General features: G+C 36.3%; 1 long non-coding RNA gene across 10 annotated transcripts in view; it reads left to right on the top strand.

Annotated features, from left to right (window-relative positions):
* LOC127497976 (uncharacterized) overlaps window positions 1-17,783 on the top strand; it is a 132,600-nt gene that overhangs the window by 78,943 nt on the left and 35,874 nt on the right. For all 10 annotated transcript variants that reach the window (XR_007925727.1, XR_007925726.1, XR_007925721.1 and 7 more), the window contains one exon: window positions 4,394-4,440. This is a non-coding gene — a long non-coding RNA (uncharacterized LOC127497976). The remainder of the gene's footprint in view (window positions 1-4,393; window positions 4,441-17,783) is intronic.

The raw sequence follows: 17,783 nt of genomic DNA, 5'->3' as shown, positions 1-17,783 counted from the left end.
CTTTCTTACAACACTTCCAATTAACCTCACCCTTAAAATTGATAAAATTGAGAATTTGCCCTGTGTAACCTTCTAAGCAACATAATTTCTGATGTAGAGGATGAATAAGTGTTGATTTGTAGGTGCGTTCCACGTCTGTCTGTGCTGTGGTTTTGATTTAACTAATCAGTGTAAATAGTATATGTAGTTATTTTTTATAAACCTTTACAATGTGACCAGATGTTACCTATCAATTATTTTTTATAAACTTTTACAGTGTGACCAGATGTTACCTATCTGTAAATTATTTCTATAAACCTTTACAATATTATCAGTTTTTTTTTTTTAAATCTTTACAATGTGGCCAGATGTTAGCTGTCAGTATTTTTTTAATAAAATCATATAATGTGAGCTCTTAAAACTTAAAGGAATTAAGTCTTCTGATTTAAATGGAATAAGTCAATGTCTAACTACTGATCTAGCTACCGGATGTGTCGCATCAGTTTAGCGGAAGTCAGATGACAAAATGCAGAAGAGCGAAGTATTAAAAGTGGGCGTGGCGGAATAAGGTGGATATGTGTAAGAAGGGTGTTTTCTTGCAGTGTCCAAAGATGAGACGGCAAGTTTTAAAGTTGAGAACAGAAAAATACACTCAGACACACATAGGCTATAAAAAAAAAAAAAAAAAAAAAAAAAATATATATATATATATATATATGTATGTCATAAGAACACCATGCTGCATTGTCATGGGAACGTCTCAGGTGAAGATAATGAAGAAATTTTTCATTGCTCCCTTTGCCAAGTGCATTCTAAATGGCTACATAATGGCACACAAGTGCCCTGCTCCCTCCAAAGTCCCCACTTCAAGGGCTCTGCCTTGCTCCCTTCCGTTTAGAATTTGGCCGTAGCTTGCATGCGTTCCGGTCTGTTCTATTTATGCAGTTTTTCTTCGACTGCCTTGTGAATCGATGCCCCAGGGCACAGTTGCCACCTTGTGGATAAACTAATTAACTGCAAAAAAAAAAATTAAATGCGCATGTGCAACCTGCGCTACAAAAAAACAGTACATGCATACTCTCCTGATGACGAAATTCATGTCACGCACACTGTATGGTGACCCTCGCGTAAAAAGTAAAGTATACTTTGGCCTTTACCTAATTGTATGGCGGTTCTTGACAAAAATTCTTCTTAAGGAAAAAATGAGATGTTCTTAAGAAAATGTTTGAGAACTTTTTCAAGAATTGCACTTAGGAACATTGTTACAAACTTCTTAGAATTTATCTTAAGAAATTCAATTTCTTCTTTCTTAATAAGATTTTCAGAAATCCAGCCCCTGAGGTCAAGAACAACTCGTACTTGTCACGAACCATGCTGACACACACAGGTTGAGGATCCAAGTGCAGTTTTATTAGGGTAATCCAAAATTGTAATTCAAATAACAGGCAAGAGATCAAAAACCCAGTAGTGTCCTAGTAAAACATTATTTCAATTTTTTCTAGTGACAAAGTATGTTTATGAGTTGTTTAAATTATTACATTTAATTAAAATTAAAATGAATTAAAATGAAATTAATTGCTTAAAACTAAATCCATAAGATGATCCCATGATGGGAACCTCTAAAAGGTTCTATATATGAAATGCCTGATAGAACCCTTTAAGGTTGTATATAAAACCTTTTCTACTAAGAGTGCAGTACCGGTGGTAGGTGTTTGAGTCGCTCAGCTAATTATCACTGCAATGAATTAGTGTAATTAAAGGGGTTTGACATGCTGTGCCCCTTACAGAAAGAGGAGATGAATATTAAGAGTGCCCTGCTGATATCACATGTGAAGTATATTCCATCCCTCTGATGTCACGTCTGAGAATTGCAGCTCTCGCATTACACTTTCAAAGGCATGTTGTGTTTTCAAACACACTCTCTAAACTCAAAAGAATTTCTGTTTGGTGAAAGAGTTCTTTGGATTCTTAAATTCGGTGTAATCAGGCAGAATCTCTCCCTGTGTGCTGTTACAGTGGTTCTAGTTCACCTCACTGGAATGAGTCATTTGAAACGTCATGAGCGCTGGAGACTGTGTGAAAGAATGTGTGCTGAAGTGCTGAGTGTTCAGCTGATGACATATCTGCTCCACAGCAGGGAGGCCTGGGAAAGGATAAGAAGAACAAATAGTCATGATGTCTTTGTCTCTGCTATTGGAAATATTGACATTCCCCGTGCTTGACCTTCCGTCACAACTGAGTCAGGAGTCACGGCTGACGCAGGTCAGGATTGATCTGCCGGAGCTCATGCAACAAGTTGAAGTTGAATATCCAGGGAAAACTATAAGCTTTAGAATCTTTAGTGAGTGTTTGTGAGTGCTGACTGGTGTAGAGCCCTACGAGTTCCACAATGTGAAAAACGTGTCTCTGTGTGAATTAACAGTGCAGTTTCTTATTTGTTTGTCAAAAAATCACTTTGGCAAAAATAAAAGAAATTTTAAAAGAAATTTCATTGCATTTTAAAAGATTAATTTAATTGTTAATGTTTTATGCCTTTTTTGATTTCTTCTACTTTTGATTAAAGATTTGTATTAAATCATAAATCCAGAAAAATTAAAACACAGGGGCTGCCTGAAACACACATTATACTTTGGCAGCATTTGTTGATTTACACTGTAAAGCACTGTTACACTTCTATGATTAATCAGCATAAAGCCATAATACTAATGAATACCACACTCTCTCATTCCAGTAGGAATAACTGTGTGTAACTGAAGTTCACTCAGTTGTTCAGGCAGTTCACAACACTTAAAAAAGTCCAAAACCTCTGATGACCTCTTGTTTATTGCTGTCACTGAAGAGGGAGGTTTCAACGCAGAAGTTGAAATATTGTTTTAAAGTCATTTGAAATCATCCATTTAGCTTAATTACCCTACAGCTGGTTTCAGTTTTTTTTTTTTTTTTTTTTCCCCGCGGCAGAACTTTCTCACCGCTAATTTGAACTGGGTCCACTGCTATTGAGTGTTAAAGCAAAAACACCCTCCAATTCAGAAACCAGCGCTGCATCAGCATGTCCTGGCTAACCCCACAAGAGCCGAAACACAGAAGAGCCACAATACAGACGAAAACAAGATCTTTGTCTCATTAGCACTCTTAGCGGCTTCTAGGCTAATGCTAACCCAGCATTGTAGAGGCTTCGAGACTAACAAGATGCACATGCAGATGTGAGTCTCTCTGAGGTTGGCATGCTCTCGTGAGACACATTTTATTGTGCTGTTTCCCACCAGCAGAGGCTCATGGGAAACTGAATAACATGGGCTTCCCAAAACTCCACTTTGAATCACCCTGGCTAATGTACACACTATGAACCTATGATTCATTTGGAGGAAACACAAAGCAGAGAATATGATTTTCAAGTCAAAATAAAAGGTCCTGTATAACCAGGCATTGTCCTGATGAAATGTGGCTCAATTCTGAGTGAAACAGGATGTTAACAGATGGTGCCCCCTTTGATAGTTTGTGCCCTATGCAGAATGCATACTCCGCGTATAGAGAGTAGCAATATTGTCATTCGCCAGCAGTGGCAGCAAGTTAAAGCTAACTGGATAGATAAGATGGTTAATTTTCACTAGTTATTGTGGCTACGGGTCGTTAGGTCTAGCATTCTGCTAACTTTAAATCAGACACAGAGATAAAGCATTGCAGGAAGATTGCTTTTTTTTAAATTTGAATTAGTGAGACAGAGAGAAAGAGATTGTGCATGTGTGAATTGTGTTTGTGCAGCATCTCTCAACTAGTAAAGCTGTTAGTTTAATTACTTCAAAAACAGTGATGCTTCCAACTCATTGCTGAGAAATATAATGCCGCTTTTTAGTAGCAAAGCTATTTAATTAATACAAATTGCAGGGCAGTGTGGACAACAAGTTTCTGTGATCCTGAGTCCCGGAATGTTTCTGTGTGAGACAGCATTAAATTACCTCATGTCTCAACGCACATAACATTATAATAATAATGGGCCTCATTTATGAACCTTTCGTAAATATATGAGTTAATTCTGAGTAATTTGCACGTAAAACAGACTCTCCTCCGGATTCACAAATGCTTTATAAACATCAGATTTGATAGTTTACCAATATGTTGATCTGCTGTAAGCTGCTTCTAAATTGTCTGATTACAGTTTCTGTTGGACATGTAATGTTTTGCAGATCTATCTTTCACAATGTCTCACAGTAGATGGGGGAATGACAATCACTAAATAGTGAAAATGATAATTAAAAAAAAAAAAAAAAAAAAAAAAACATACTCGCTCCATAACTAGTTGCCTCATTTGCAATTTTCCTTCAGTAGTTTAGCAGTCAGTTGTAATATGTGTAATTTCTCAGACAGACAGCGTGGTTTATCGCATTGCTAATGAGTCTTAATATTTTCCTTCCAGATCGGACCAGCTGCGGTGTTGACGAGAGGAACAGGATGATTTGCTTGGTAAGTGTTCTTTTTTCATTCTGTCCATTACACGACTGTACAGCTTGACCATTTCTTCAAATGGTGTTACAAATGGGATCACTGTAGAAAACAGGATGTCACAGTTGTTTTGACATCTCCACTCAGACTCACTCAGATTTGGGGCTTTCAGATCTTTGGTCTCAAACTTGTGTGGGTTGGAGGTGTAGGTTAAGTGTAGTTCTTGTTTTCACATGACAAATTGTATAAGTTTTCATAGTGTGGCCCAGTTCTGAGCCCCAAGTACAATATTACATTTTCTATTAAAATATTACATCAAAACCAATGCCTGATTCACAGATTAATCAGAGTTTGAGAAAGTTCTTATCAATGATTCAGTCAAACAGATTAGCCAAACTGCCACGATTCATTCTGAATGATATGGACAGTTCACTCACTGAAACGTTCTGGGCTGCGTTTCCCATACAACAATGTAAATCGCTGCTTCACTACCATAGTACGATGTATCATTGAACAAATAAACTAGCTAGCCATGAATGTTTCCTGAAACCATGTTGTCACAAACCTGTCGTTCAGCCACGTTGGTGAATGATGTCACGCAGGTGGTGGAGTAATAGCTTCTTTAAATGAATCCGTTTGAGACTGAATTAATGCTAGATTTTTTGCTATAAATTATGGACATGGAAACTGAGAACTAACTATCATTTTTCGCTGTTATTTTGCTTTATTACCAGATTAAATCATAGGCTCGTTCTTACATACTAGAGCACGTACGCACATGCACACTCTTCAAAAACATTGATTAAAATCTCTTGACAAACTAAAATATGTAAATGACATTTGTATATATTTGAAATAAAAGATATACATTGTACTTAATGTCAGCTTGCTTATTTTGCTCAATATAACAGTTTTTTAAGTCCATGTCATAAAAACAAGAAACTATGCTTCTATCCAAAGCTCGAGAGCTGTCGTTCCAACCACACAAAGTTTGCGAATGTTCGTTTGAGCTATGGTTTCGGGAAACACTAAATTGTTGAACTGTTAGTAACGATAGAACTTGCGATGCTAGTTGGCTAACAATGCTTTTGAAAAAGCACTCCAGAGAGATTCTAACTCAACTGCAACAGTATGGAGTGCTGGATAAAACTGAAACCAAACCGGCTAATTCATCACTTCTTAGCAATGAAGAAGGTCTTTTCAAAAGTCTATCAAAACAGTAATAGTACAAGAAAGCACTTTTAAAACTTCTCACAGTATCTGCAAGGTTTTTTTTTTTTTTTTTTTTTTTTTTTACATTTGAGAAATTTCACCCATTGGATGTGAATGAGTTTATTAGAGGTGAATGTCTTCGACACATACTCAGCAACTGACCACATAGTTCAGTTGTGCATTTTGAGGAGATGTTAATATGCATTATATTAGGATAATATTTATCAAAAATAGCTTAAAGGTGCAGTAAGTGACTTCTGAGAAATGCTGTTGAAAGTGGATCGGGCTGAGCACCAAAAACACACAGCAGTAAGGGGCATATATGCTCATTGGGGGGAGGTGCGAGTGTTGCATAGCATGTTTGTGAATTTTGGGGTGGAGCTATCAAGATAGGGGTGTGATTCTCTTTGGGTAGGGGCATGGTGATTTCAAATATCAACAATAGCCGCTTTTCCACCATCGGGCCGAACGGTTCTCATTGCGTAACCGTTCCATTCCATGCCGATCCGGACCAGCTGGTACGGTTACGGTTTCGTTTTCCACTGTGGGGCTGATAACGGCTGCTCTTTGGAATGTAATATAAAAGCGTCAGTCGTTGCCTTGGTAATGCAATGGTTTATGATATGAGATGTAATAATGACCGCGTTATGGCGGATGATTAGATATTTCTTTTAATTTTATCATTAATTTGTGTTTACGTTGCTCAAATAGAACGCTTAGCCAGCTACGGAGAAACTGGTAGTCAGGCAACAGACAAATGACCAATCCTGTGTGTCGACATCACTTCACGGATTCTACCAGACAACCGTGCGAGAACGGTTTGTAATCGTGCCGTGCCGTACAACTGGAAATACAACTGGAACTGTTCCTTACCATTCTAAGAACCGTTTGGCCCGACGGTGGAAAAGCGGCTAATGTTTCTCAGAAATTGCTTACTGCGCCTTTAAACTAACCCTAACCCTTTAAATTACACTTTGATGTGAAATAGTTGTGTACTCAATTTACTTCTGGTACACTTTAAAGTATACTTTTATAAACTAAAAATACTTGAAATAGTGCTCATACAAGTATACTAGTACATTGATATTAGCATACTTACTACTTAAAGTATACTGGGAAAATATACTTGAACTTTATTCAATAAAATAAACTTGAAGTGCACTTCTTTTTTGTAAAAGCAGTGCTAATTTTAGATGTCCACAGTTGGATTGAACCCAAATGATTGCTCTTCAGAGATGATTAAGATTGTAATCTATCTCATTCCTGGCTGTTAGCTCTCATTTTCAAAACCTGAAATGTAAAAGCACAGTGTATATTGACATTTGCAGGTGTCTGTGTCTCTGTACATCACAGTAGAGGAACCTGTTGCACACATGCATTGTGTAATGAGACAGTCCGTCCCATCAGAAGCTGTCAGAACTTGCTGTCCAACTTGTTCTTCAAAAAACCTGAATCTCTAAGATTGAAGACTGATGTGATATAACATCATGAGGATGAATGATTGTATCATTAGACTGTCAGCTGCAGCTGAGAGTACAGTGTCTCTTTTGATAACTCTGTCAAATCTAAAGTTCACAGACAGACACATTCGATCACTTCCTTCAATCTACTGCAGATTCACTGCAAAATAATGAGATTCCTGGATGAACTCAGGCTGGTGTTATGAAGAGACAAGCGTGGCCTGTTTGCAGGAACTGGCTGACTAACAACAGTTTATAAGCTGGAGTTCCCCTTGTGTGCGTGTGTGTTTGTTCAGCACGTTCTCATTATCCGGCTGTTTTACTTATGCTTGGGAAGTGCATGTCAACAGGAGTCTGCCGGAGGGAGACAGGGAGTGTCTGTGTGTGTGTGTGTGCGTGTGCGTGTGTGTGTGTGTGTGTGTGTGTGTGTGTGTGTGTGTGTGCGCATATATCCAGCAGGCCCCGTCTGTCAGGTCATTGGGTTTCTTGGAGACTCCAGGGGTGTGTGAAGGTCAGCAGGGAAGGAGGAGGTGTGTGTCGGGTGGCTTGCAGGGTGTTGACAGTGTGTGTGTGTGTGTGTGTGTGTGTGTGTGTGTGTGTGTGTGTGTGTGTGTGTGCGAGTGGTGCCAGGACAGGAAGTGGAACAGCATGGAGACGCTTCTCCTGTACAAAGCCTGTGTAGCATCATCGACTCTCCTTTATTAACAGATGCGAATGTTTTTCTGTGTCTGTGTGTGTTTGTGTACACAATGAGACACTGTTGCTGATAGAGTGTCATACAGTCTGCACACAATGAGCTGTTGTTTGTTAGGTTTGTAAAAGAGTCATGTGTGTGTGATTTATTCTTTCTGCATATTAAAGCTAATTGTAATCCGGTTCACAGATAAATTACTGTGCAGAACTGTGAGAGTTAAAGGATATTCACTGTCGTTCATGGCACACAAACGCTGTTCAGTGTGTCATGAGTGGATTGTGTGGCTCTGTGACCTTTGACCTGCTCTTAGCATCAGAATCCATGCTGGGTTTGTTTCTAGTGGTTGATTTTTGGCATTTTGTAATTATCAGCATTGGCTGTTAAGTTTTTTTTTTTTTTTTCCAGTAAGTTTTTCCAGTTTATCTGGCCACTAATAGCAGGACGCACTGAGAACTCAAAAGTTATATGTACTATTTTAGAATTAGTTGCTATTAAAAAAAAATGTTCATTTTTTTATCATGTTCTAATAATCTTTTCAAATTGATTCATTGGTAACACTTTATAATAACTGCACACTATGAAGAATTAGTTAAGCAATAGTAAACAGTCAATTCATCATTTATAAAGCATTAATAGACATTAATAAGCTTGCTATTAAAAAAAAATGTTCATTTTTTTATCATGTTCTAATAATCTTTTCAAATTGATTCATTGGTAACACTTTATAATAACTGCACACTATGAAGAATTAGTTAAGCAATAGTAAACAGTCAATTCATCATTTATAAAGCATTAATAGACATTAATAAGCATTTTATAAATACACCTATAAATGCTTTTTTCTTGATTTATAAGCATATCTATAATGTGTTTAATAATTGTACTTTCATACTTTATTAATGATCAATTTATCATTTCTAGATTACGTATTACATTATTTACAAACCAGTTATTTAGGAGTTGTCAGTGGTTCATAAGATCATAGGAAATATAAGTAAATGATTAATAAACTGTTTAAACGTACATTTATACATCTTATTATTTAGACATATAGTAATAGTTACTCAGTGTGTTAATAAATGCTTTATTAACACATATTCCTACTGTAATTCATGATTAATTCAGGTAGTTATAAAACATTTAGAAGTGGTCAGTTAACTATTTTTGTGAGCTCATCTAAAGTGAGGACTATTCACGCCTCGTAAAGCTTTACAAAGGAGATTCAAAGGCTCAGTGATCTTCTGCACTGCTGTTCTCTAATATTTTAAAATTAGTACTGAGGTAGTTTTGACACTATGAAATATTTGATTACATTATTATTGTTTTATAAAAAACATTATTTGTTGTATTTTGGCACTCCTGTAATCCAGTGTTGGCACTGGTAATTTTTTATTCAGCAATGTTTACACTTTACAGAAATTTATTTTTACTGGTACAGGGATTTTTATTTTCTTTGAAAATGCAGAGGTTTACTTTTAATCAAGTTACCTATCGTAAAGTTTCATTTTTTTCCTTGAAATAAATATTTCTATGTTCTGTATCTCTTAAATCTCCTTTATAAAAGCTTTACGAGGCATGAATAGTCCTCACTTTAGATGAGCTCACAAAAATAGTTAACTGACAACTACTAAATGTTTTATAACTACCTGAATTAATTATGAATTGCAGTAGAAATTTGTGTTAATAAAGCATTTATTAACACACAGAGTAACTATTACTATATGTCTAAATAATAAGATGCACAAATGTACATTTAAATTGTTTATTAATAATTTACTTACACTTTATAAATGATCTTATGAACCACTGACGACAACTAAAGAACTGGTTTGTAAATAATGTAATACTTAATTTAGAAATGATAAATTGATCATTAATAAAGTATGAAAATACATTTATTTAACACATTATAGATATAAAACAAAGCATTTATAGGTGTATTTATAAACTGCTTACTAATGTCTATTAATGCTTTATAAATGATGTACTAACTATTTACTAATGCTTAACTAATGCTTCATAGTGTGAGTTATTCTAAAGTGTTACTGATTCATTTTCAAATAATGTCTACCTATTTTAACAAATATTGTGTAAAATAATTAAGCAGTTGTTATTTACTAAATTAAACGGTGTGATATCATACAGCTTTATATCAGTCTTTATACGCTCTCTAAGATATTGGCATCAGCCATCAAAAAAGATTCTCTGAATCTTAAACACATTTACAGTCTGAATGTAAATGTTTTCTGTTTTCATCTCGCATGAGGGGTTCACAGTGTTTTCAGAGATCTGGTCTTGGTTCATATGGCTGATCAAGAGAAACAGAAACACTTCACGGTTGTGTTTGTGATCTGGTGTCAGTTAGCTCACAACCCACGCTCTGTCAAATTTTCCAGCACTGATCCAGGACCAGCTTCTGTAGACCCAACACAGCCACCTGAAAAAGCATGAAGCTGACTTCAGATCAGCAGCTGATGTGATCACAGATGCAGATAACTGAGCCTCTTCCTGAGGAAGAACAAGCACTAACTGAGTGGCACGAAGGTCTCCTCCAACCGGATGTTTGCAGCGCTCAGTCAGACACCTGCAGTGGGACGCAGACGTCACGTTCAGCACATGAAGATGTTTACTTGGCCTGCTGTGGTTGAGATCTGCTGCTCAAGTGAAACCATGTGGGCAGCATGTGGCTCTCTTCCAGAGTTTGCACTTTGAAATATTTTGAGAAAGGAGAGCACTAGTGTCTAAAATACCAGATTAGACCAGAATCTGCATGCTGGTCCAGGTGTTGGTTTGATGGTGGTCTTGTTGGTTTACCCACACAGCCATACTGTTCACCAGCAAACGTGACTGATGAAGCAGCTTGACCTGCATAGTCCCTGTGTTGAAGATGGTAGATCTTACAAAGAGCACCGCTGGTCTTTTCATCAGGGCAGCGGGCATGTTTAGTTTTAGGGGTTTTGTTAGAACACATCATGGGCGATGGAGGCAGTGCTTCCTTAAAACAATCAGATGAAAAAATAATCCACTGTTCAAAAACAACACAACACAAATATTATGAAAAATGACATTTAAAAGTGTATTTACAAAAAAGTGTTGTCCTTTTAACAGGTTTAATAACTTTATTAACGCTTTTTTAACACTTTATTTTACAGTGTCCTTATTACATATGTTACATGTATATAGTAATATAGTATACTATAACAGTGTACAATAACAGTAAATTATGCATAAATACATGCAACTAACCCTAAACCAAACCCTTATCCCAACCCTATAATAAGTACATTAATTAATACTACTGCTGTATAATTATACTCTAACAAGGACACCTTAAAATAAAGTGTAACCTTTATATATATATATATATATATATATATATATATAACAAAAAAAAAATCACTCATTTCAATACAATAAATCAATACACAAAAACGTTTCAAAATAATTAAAGTGCAAAAGAACTATAAAGAATAATAAGTAACACTTTACAATAAGGTCCCATTAGTTACCGTTCGTTAATGCGTTAGCATTAACTAACAATGAGCAGCTACATTTGTTACAATAGTTATTAGACCTATTCTTTGTTAACATTAGTTAATAAAAATACAATTGTTCATTATCAGTTTATGTTAGCTTTGGTCCATTAAATAATATTAACAGATAAAACTTTTCAGGGATGTGAATTTTCTGTATTTTTACGGATTCCCATATTTTCCGCTCTGAAAAGTATGACCCACATGAATTGCGTAAAACCAAAAAAAAAAAAAAAAAAAAAGGGTGGGTGGATACTATTATGTTTGAAATCGTGAAATGGCCTTAAACAATTACTAAATAAACTGCAAAATGTCACATTTTCTAATACATTTATTTCATGCACGGATTGCTTATAACATTGTTGCAAGAGCTCATGCCGCCATCTGCGGGACATTAGCATGTTAGCCAGGGTTCAAAGCGCCAAATACAAGTAAAAATCTGTGTTGAAACTGTTACTCGCCATTTGCCTGGTACCTTTTTAATGAATTTTGACAAGCATGGTGGCGAGAATGTGATATGGCTTAGTGCAATCATCAAATCACAACGGTTGTGATGTAATTATATAAATAAATAGTCTAATACGCTGCATGTTTTAGAGTACACTATTACAGCACTGTTTTCAGTTTCAATTCACAGTAAATGCTACTCCGCAAGTGCTGTGTGTTTGAGTCGCTTGTAATTTGCGTTTGGGAACACAACATTCGTCATAAGAATCATTTATAAATCTGTTGTTGTCAAAAAAGAGAAGCGATAAGGTCTCCCTGCGGTTTTCCGCCAAAATAAAAGCTCACTGGTTTAACGTTTGAAAATAAAGAAATGAAGACAACCAATGTTAGTATTGTTAGTAGTGTTACCAGGGTAACTGCTGAATTTCTGCTGTTCCATAAGCACATTTTCATTCAGCGCGCCTCCTTCACTCGTTCCGCAATGCTCCTCATGCGTGTTGCACATTTTAACCAGTTGATAGAAAAGTATTCTTAAAATGCGTTCTAAAAATTTAAATAATTCCTAATAAATAGTTATTCACTGTATTTTCAAGTGCCCACGATAACAATACTGTTTGTTTTCATTATTTTGATATTAATACAGTTTTGGTCCAAGAATCTGATTGACTGAGAGGCCTTCCTGTGGCCGGTTGCATAAACTGCTTAGGAATTCAGTTAAGTTTCATGAATTAAGGTCGGCCTTTTGCCGTTCATTTAATTCTTCCCCACCTTAAATACCATTAAAACCGAGTATGCATTTCTAACAGGCACAATGCCATAAATACATGACATCCAATCAAAATACCACATCTTTTGCTGTCAAAATTGCAACCATTTCCACATAAGCAGCTTGCATATGGGTTGCATGCAGTCTGCTGCCTTAGCAAATCGCACTACTGCCGTTCTCGACAATGTACCTGTAGATTTAGCACTTACTTCCATGAAGAACAAATAGTCTGGCACAGAATGAGCATAGAGATCAGTTTAAGATTCAAACTCTTGATACAAAACATACCTTTTATGAGTTCTTGTTTTTAATGTTGATAATATTATATGAGAATGCAAGAATGCAAATCCAAATATCCACACGATTGCAAATGTGATATTGATTTTATACAACAAATCATCAAACAAAAGGGTAATATTAAGTGATGTTCATCACAGTATTGTCAGTATTTGCTCTATTTTGCAACTAAATATTAGTTCCAATGAAAGCCACAGCAGAACTAAAACACACAGCAGGTGTTTCGTGAACGAACCTGTGGCTTTGAACGAATAGTTCTTGAAAGTCATTGATTCAATGATTCTTTCATAAATACAGCCACTTGCTTCATCACTGAATGAATGAATGACTCGATGACTCACGCATTAAGACAGTGACTTACCGCCACCTACTGGCGGTTTTAGTATTTAAAAGAATCACTTTTCACGTTTTTATCATCATTGCATATTTCTCTATTGAACTTGTTTTATTTAAAACATTATTAATGTTGTAAAGGTATTTATAAAGATAAAAAATGCACTGGAAAGTCAATTTAGGGGGCAAATATTATCCTTTAATGGAAAAGGTGCAGTCTAAGTGGAAGAGAGGGGGTACGCAGAAGGATGGTGAATGCCTCAGGGGGTACTCCACTCTAAAAAGTTTGGGAACCACTGCGTATAGAGGATATAAGTTAAATATAGCCTTAATGTTAAATTATCAAATTTAACTTCAAGCGGAGTGATACAAACGGTAGGAGTGCTGTTATCACTAAAATATTGCACGGCTATCAGATTCGAGAACCAGAAACAACTGTTTTGTGTGTGTGTGTGTGTATATATATATATATATATATATATATATATATCATATTACCATATATTGGAACATGTCTATTGAACTGAATTGAGTTGTCTGTCTCATATTGGATGAAGTTTGCTCATTAATACTGTTACTTTTCTGATTATCACTGTAAAGCTGCTTTAAAACAATTTCTATTGTATAAAGAGCTATAAAAATAAAGGTGACTTGACGTGACTTGTTTTTCTAAAATGACACTGTCCAACAGCAACACCAGGCAACATCATCTCTCTAGCCTTCTCTATTCCCATTTAGTTTTAAATCCTAAATCTTGCTGTGAGTTTGATGGGGGGTAATTGAGAATGAATGGGAAAAAAGTCATGTGAAAGGAGGCAGTCCCTACATTGTGCTATGATTGGCCTATTACTCTGCTCACGCAATAAATCCCACCTCTTGTTTTCATGCATCTGCAAATCAGTCTGAATGAATAAATAATGTGTTAATGGGAAGACTAATTAAAAAGTATGTATCACTCACTTGACATCACCGTTTTGTCAGAATCCAACTCGAAATGTCTTGAAAACATGATCTAAGTCTATTTTTTTGTAAGCAATCAGTTTGGTGAAATTAAGGGTACATCTCCATGTCTGTGACCATCATTACACCTGCAGTGTTTACCGAGTTTTGATGACTGATGATCTGAAAATAAGTTTTACTTTAATTTTATTGGTTGTTTTTTGATAGTGTAAGTAATCTTTATTTAACTTGGAAAATATATCAACATTAGGTGTAAATTGGAATACTGTAAACAATTTACAATGGATTAAAAAAAAACCTCATTGCCTCCTCATTTTAGAACACCACTGCACACCACAGGAACATACGTATCAATTGGCTTTCATAGCTTAAAGAAATGTGAAACACTTTCAAAACAAACAGTTTCAAATAGGAAGCAGTAGGTTAAACCACTAAGAATATTTCCAGACTGTTGGTGTATCTATAAGAATACGAGACAAGTTATCATGTCGTCTTTACTGACTGCAGGATGAAAGATTTACACTACCTGGAGTCACATTCAATCCCGACTGGTTTATTGCTCACTGATAATTGTTTGCACTGATAAGACAAGACAATGACATGCAGACACACTGTGCATTCTCACCGTCATCTCTAGAGCATCATGATCATGGCATGACGGTTCAGCGGCGGTGCGATCACGTCTCTCCCTGTGAGGTCCCACTTATGCTTGCCTTTTGAAGTGCTTGCCTTTCTTTAACAGGCGTCAGAAAGGAAAGTAAATCCTGTACTCTGCTTCAAAGGCTTGTGCCATTAGGGCCAATAGGAAATTAACAGGTGAAGGGATGAAGAGAAACTCAAGCAAAAGACCACAAGAAGACTCCCGTCTTGTTTAGGTATCACTGATTTTTGTGACCATATCCAAGTTTGGCTTGTGTCCCTTTTTGTGCTTTATCTTTGTTGTCATGTAGTCTAAAAATCCCTTTAATCATTAACTTGGACAATTTAGTTGTAATGACTTTATTTCAATTTATGATAGAAGACATTCATTGTTTTGGTCTTGACACCCAGGAACTCCAAAAAACCAAGCCTCTGAGGATCAATACGCCCTCATTTCTCATACACATCTTGCCTAAAAGCTTCCGGCATGTTTATAAGAAAAAACACCAGCTTTCAAACAAATAGTAAAAATAGACCACCCTGGCTGATGCAATTCACAGAAAGCTGCAGTACATCCATCCGTGCAGAATGTGTGCGTTTAGGCTCATGGCTCCCGGTGGACTCCGCTGGGTGCTGGGTTTTGGCCTCAGTGTCCTGCAGAGTCTCTCAGATGCCCAGACTGACTTTACGAGCCGCATGGACGGTCATTATGTAACATACTGGTAGTGGTCAGCACTCACAACCCCAAATGCTGTGACTCATACGCCGCTGTCTCTGTGTGAATTAGAGTATATGTTCAGAATTTGTATTTTGTGAATCAAGTGCTAGTTTTGAACACTTTCAGATAAATGGATGGAGATACAGATGAGCAATCATCTTAATTTTATCACTCCATTTATATGTGTCCTAGAGATGCAGTAACAATGACTTGAAATAAATGAAGCCATAACTTTTATTTGCTGAAAACTCTAGCCTATGTTGTGCTTTGGATGCTGGTCCAAGGCAAAGCTTTCAAGGGTTTCCACCACCAGGACTTTACCAGAAGACCAAATACTTAGACATATAAACTTCTGTTTCGCAATTTCACTTCTCTAGATGTGTAAACTCTTCTGGATTACCACTAAAATGTGCTGTCGGCACTGCTAATATTGTTGTTTCCTTTATGATAAATTACTGTGTTAGTGTTTTTCCCCTCTTGCAAAAAACAAAACAAAACAAAACAAAAAAAAAACTACTAAACATTTGGATAAAAGCATCTGCTAAATAAATAAATATACTGTATAAGCTGGTGAAGAGTGGCTTTGATTGCACACCAACTCAACCAGGACTAATCGGCATTAAAGGTGCAATACACTGTAAACCTGAATAATTTGCAAAACTCAAAAAAAAAAAAAAAAAATTGAGGTAATCAGTTACATCAAACTTTAAGTTAAGAAATTCAAAGTTTAAAGGATTAGTTAACGTTAAAATGAAAATTACCCCCAAGCTTTACTCACCCTCAAGCCATCCTAGGTGTATATGAATTTCTTCTTTCAGATGAACACAATCAGAGTTATATTAATAAATATCCTGACGCATCTAAGCTTTATAATGGCAGGGAAAGGGACCAACGAGTATAAAGCTCAGGAAAATGCATCCATCCAAAGCAAAACGTACTCCACACAGCTCCGGGGGGTTAATAAAGGCCTTTTGAAGTGAAGCGATGCGTTTGTGTAAGAAAAATATCCATATTTAACAAGTTGTTATAAAGTAAAATATAATTTCCGTATTCAACTTACAAAGAAAGTGTAATGCCTCTCGCAGTTCAAAACACTTACGCTACGTCCTGTGCCTTCCGTATTCAACTTCTGAAAAAGCTTAACTGGCGCGACGTCAGGTATCGGGAAAGGTCCGCGAGATGTGACTCAAACTCCGTTCACCCAATGCGCAATGGCGCTATATGTCTCTTCTAAATTGGAATAACAAAGCATTAAACACTACTGAATCCCCCACTTAACATTAATCTTGCACAAAAAAAACATTATATAACACTTAATTTTACCATTTATTCTCCCTTTCACCTGTCATGGCAAAGCATGCTGGGAAATAGAAATCCCAGCCCAGTTTCAGGTAACTTTTTTTTAAGTTTGTCTAAATTAAAAGAAACCAGTTCATGAAACTCAAAAAAATGAAACAATTTAGATTACTTAAAGTGTGTCAGTTGTGAACTCAAAAGAAAAATAAAGTTCTAAATACTCATAAAAGTTCATTTGATTGAACTAGTTTGAGTTTGCCCTACTCAAACCAATTCATTATTTTGAGCATTAGGGTTTATAGTGTTGGTTATTCTGTACAGAAACATTTTTTGTTATACTGGTTGAAAGTCTCCTCATATCCCGATAGCAATCACTGTTAAACAGTTTAAATGTATTTTTATAAATATATATTCTGTGGAAGGTGTAGGACCATAAAATGTTCCTCCAATCTTTATGTTCGGTCCGCAACCAAACAGCAGCCACCTTTTACAGTTCCTACCAAATCAAAACAACGAGCTTATGCTGCGTCCACGACATAACTACCGTAATTAAGAGATGGCAACCCGTGACGTTCTAACCGGAGATGTTCACGTCTTCAGACTTGGAATTGTGCATTTCCATTAGTTTTGCACGATATACCGGGGTTAGAAAAGTATTGCAATACCCTTGTAATGGTACAATATGAAATTTTATTAGTACCGGTACTTTAAGAATAACAGGATTCTAAATAAGAGCCTTATTTCTCAATTTGCGTCGATGAATGACAGCAGGATTCAGGACATCTGTGTAGAGCTCTGTTTCCACTACCTGCAGGGAGTAAAGTGCATGACAAAGAAAGCAACAAAGAAACATGCATGCATGAGAAAATAATACTCAGACCTGAAGCACACGCAGCCGCGCACCGAAAGCCGCATACAGACGGCATGCAATCACAGCTTCAGGTCTCTTTCACGGATTATTGCCCTTGAATAGTCAGAAATATGTCAAAATGCACATCCTGGTGAGTAT

The sequence above is a fragment of the Ctenopharyngodon idella genome, chromosome 16 (genome assembly GCF_019924925.1).
Source record: "Ctenopharyngodon idella isolate HZGC_01 chromosome 16, HZGC01, whole genome shotgun sequence".
NCBI classification, from domain to species: Eukaryota; Metazoa; Chordata; class Actinopteri; order Cypriniformes; family Xenocyprididae; genus Ctenopharyngodon; species Ctenopharyngodon idella.
The sequence above is the reverse complement of the archived record's forward strand: the minus strand, read 5'-3'. Positions and strand labels throughout refer to the sequence as shown.